Here is a 3,811-nt window from a genome sequence, read left to right as displayed (position 1 = left end):
TGCCACCAGCTTTGGTTTTCTTTTTCAAGATTCCTTTGGCTATTCGGGGTCTTTCCTGGTTCCATACAAATTTTAGGATTATTTGTTCCAGCTCTATGAAAAAAGCTGATGGTATTTTGATAGGGGTTGCATTGAATGTATAGATGGGTAGCATAGACATTTTAACAATATTTGTTCTTCCAATCCATAAGCATGAAATGTTTTTCCATTTCTTTGTGTCTTCCTCAATTTCTTTCATGAGTATTCTATAGTTTTCTGAGTATAAATCCTTTGCCTCTTTGGTTTATTCTTATGTATCTTGTGATTTTTGGTGCAATTGTAAATGGGATTGACTCCTTAATTTCTCTTTCTTCTCTCTCATTGTTAGTGTATAGAAATGCAACTGATTTCTGTGCATTGATTTTATATCCCCCACCCCACTCCGTGGCGTTTTAGTCCCTAAAAAAATACACCTCCACTTAAAGAATTAAATGAGGAGTTCTCAACTGTAATATGTTTCTCTTTTGTCAAAACATGCTTGCTAAACCTGAATGTGATTGTGGAGTTTGAGGAGATTTATTTCAGTTCAGTCTGACTGGGTCAAAGTCCATGACAGTTAAAACACTCTGAGTTTCTAATCCTTTGCTTCCTAGTCCAGGATGAAGTCAGTCCAGTTTTGTTTTCTCTTCTGTTACTGGAAAGCAATTTGCTGCAAGAGTTGTGAGCTGACCAACATCATCATCACAGTGGAGAAAGGAATGCCTCTTCTGCATAAGCATCAATGCCACTTGGTGTGTGGGCTACTGCTACACCCAGGCAGGAACTCTGCTTTGCTGGAAGTGAGGGTACTGAGGGTCTATAGAAGGCAGGCTTCATTAATTCCCAATTTATCAATATTTTGTCTCTCCATGACTCTCTTAGCCAACTTGTCTGTATTGTGATTAAGGTTAATTACCATGATATCATTTCAATGTCTGGGTTTAGATTTAATTTGGGTAAATTTGGGACATCTCAGATTGATGTAAATGAATGTTTCAGTAATGTACTAATTCTGCACCTTGAGTATTTTTCTGCTAGATTTACCTATTGAGAAATAAAATGGGCATGAATACATATCTATATTTAATCATAGAACATTATCAATACTCTCAAAAAGCCAACTGCAATAATAAAAGGCATACCTCTGTAACAGGGGTAATACTAAAATGTCTTTAAAGCCAAATAAAAACACAAGCAGCCAATTTAAAAATTCACTTTATTGGTCTACCTTTCATATAAATGCCAGCAAGCATCCTGAGAACAATCAATCCCTGTAGACTAGAACCAAAAGGAATCAGCAAACCTACTCCCTCCTTTATGCTGTTGAGAAAAATCAAGGCATAGAGGCATTAAACCATTTGTCTACATTCTCACAGCTTCTTCATAATAGGCCAGTTATCAGGGAAAGCATTTCTTCTTTGCCATTTTTCTGTTGCATCTGGCTGTGCAGGAGTTCAATAAACTGAAATTGAAGGTGGCTGCATTTTAATGAATATACTTTATTTGATATTAAATGAATTTGATCAATGAAACTTAACTCACTGCACTTAGGTGGGATATAGACCTGGTGGCCAGTCAGGGAAAGGAATTAACCAACAGCCCCTTTTCTCCCTTAAAGCCAATTATTTCCTCATTGGGCAACTAGAAGAGTGAAATATATTTGGCTTGAATTAAATATACTGATATTGAAATTGTGTCATACACTTTTGGACTAAGAACCCTGCAAATATAAGAATTTAAGGCAGTGGCAAGGAAGAACTTAAAAAGCAACAGATTGTCCAGAATCCAATATGAGAATTCCCTCACATTTTAGGCAAAGTATCAATAATTCAGCTTATGACTCTTATTCCTCTTTTAAATATACATAGAAAAGAGTACTTGGAAATATGTTTCTGAGCAATTAAACCCAAATGTTATATGTTTTTATCCGTCATTAACATAGCTTCAGATTATTAAGTACAAAAAAACCTTTATATTCCAAAGGTCATATATTCTTTATTCCTTTATCTCTGCATGCTTTTATGCCATATAAATTCAAAGTTTTTAGAGAGCTATACAAATATTAAACATGTGGGTATTACATGGTGGGGAGAAAGGAGGCAGTCATATTTTCTATAACACTTTCACAGTTCAGAAAAGTAGTATAACATAAACTTCTTTAAGAGGTCACGTTTCCTGTGCTTAAAGATCCTAGAAGTTGGTCTTCAGAGAACAAATATTAGAGCAAGCAGTATTAAATCCCTGTCTCATTTTGGCTAAGCCAAAAAGAAACTTCCAGAATATTATAACCTAACTCTCCCCTTCCTAAACTCCTCAGAATCTGGTGTACCAGGACTCAGGCAGTCCCAACATCCAGAAAACATGTACCTTCAAGGAGCTGATTGCATGACTTGGTTAGGGTGCCTAGCTGCGTTCACCACACAGACTCTCCGTATATGTACCCAGTAGCCACTGAATGTCACTGTGGCAAGTGTGACACCAACAGCACTGACTACATGATGTGAGGCCTGGGGCCCACCAACTGCTCCTTCAGTGAAATGAAAGAATAAAGAGCAGTGGACATTTCGAGCCGCCTACCTAAAGGACAAACCAAAAACTCCATGTGTGTACATGTGCCTAGGCTGCAAACCACTGGGAGCCAGGGGACCATCAGACCCCCAATCCCTGCTCTCCAGGCAGAGGGGGAGCTCCAGGAATGGAGAGTACCTGTCACCACTCAACCCTGTATTCTTGGGTCTGGGCTCTGTCAGTTTCATTCAACTTGAATTCAGGGGCTTTAAGTGGTTTCCCATTTTTAATAGACTTAGAGGTCCCCAGAGAAACCCTGTGATTTTACAGAAGAGAAAAACCTAGACTTAGAAGAAACAGCTCTCAAGATAATTGGGTAGGAGAACTAAACAGAACACAATCTCCTGTTAGATGTATGGCCTGCGAGGGTAGGGCAAGTATTGCTTAATGTCCTAGAGTCAGTACCTAGCTCTATGTCTAACTGTTTAAATACTGAGGGGAGAGTCAGGAAGATAGGACGACTGGGACAAGACTGCCCGCTTCATTGCTGATCCCTGGAGGTGGTGACATCAGTTCCACTCTGCCTGTGTTTTTCTGGCAGAGAATTTGTTGCTGACCTGTGAGGGTGGGAGAAGGTGTAAAGGGAGGTAAGCTGGGAAACAGGGCAAGCATTCAAAATCTGAAGCCTAAAATACAAGATCTTAACAATTTTTATTACAAATTTGAACTAACAACCAAAGCCAGGAACTATTGGTTTAGGTCTGTGGAAATTCGATTACAAGATCAATGAATATCTTTTCCTAAGTTATTCACCTCTACATATTCCATCACTTAAATAAATTTGATCAAGAACCCCCAGCCTCCTATAAAACTGCCTCTTGGGCAATAAGACATATAACCTGTTTCTTGGTGCTGTACCATCTGGACTACAATCCTCCTGGTGGGATGGGAACCTTGAAGTGCACGTGATAGCACTTTAGGCAACTTGACAGGCTAGTAACATTTTTTGTTTGTTTCAGGTTTTTATTTAAATTCCAGTTAGTAACATATAGTCTAATACTAGTTTCAGGAGTAGAATTTAGTGATTTATCACTTACATATAACACCCAGTGCTCATCACAAGTGCCCTCTTTAATATCCATAACTTTTAACCCATCCCCCTGCCTATCCCCCTCCAACAACCCTCAGTTTATTCTTTATAGTTAAGAGTCTGTTTTATGGTTTGCCTTTCTCTTTTTCCCCACTACGTTCATCTGTTTTGTTTCTTAAATTCCACAGATGAGTG

General features: G+C 38.6%; 1 pseudogene; it reads left to right on the top strand.

Annotated features, from left to right (window-relative positions):
• The first annotated feature begins 638 nt into the window (after positions 1–638).
• Positions 639–2,567, top strand: LOC114220017 (follitropin subunit beta-like; annotated as a pseudogene).
• The last annotated feature ends 1,244 nt before the right edge of the window (positions 2,568–3,811 follow it).

This window comes from Eumetopias jubatus, unplaced genomic scaffold, assembly GCF_037043125.1.
Source record: "Eumetopias jubatus isolate StellerSeaLion01/CBP00866 unplaced genomic scaffold, mEumJub1_p1.0 scaffold_13, whole genome shotgun sequence".
Lineage (NCBI taxonomy): Eukaryota > Metazoa > Chordata > Mammalia > Carnivora > Otariidae > Eumetopias > Eumetopias jubatus.
Note: the sequence above shows the minus strand (reverse complement) of the source record. Positions and strands in the feature narration are given on the sequence as shown.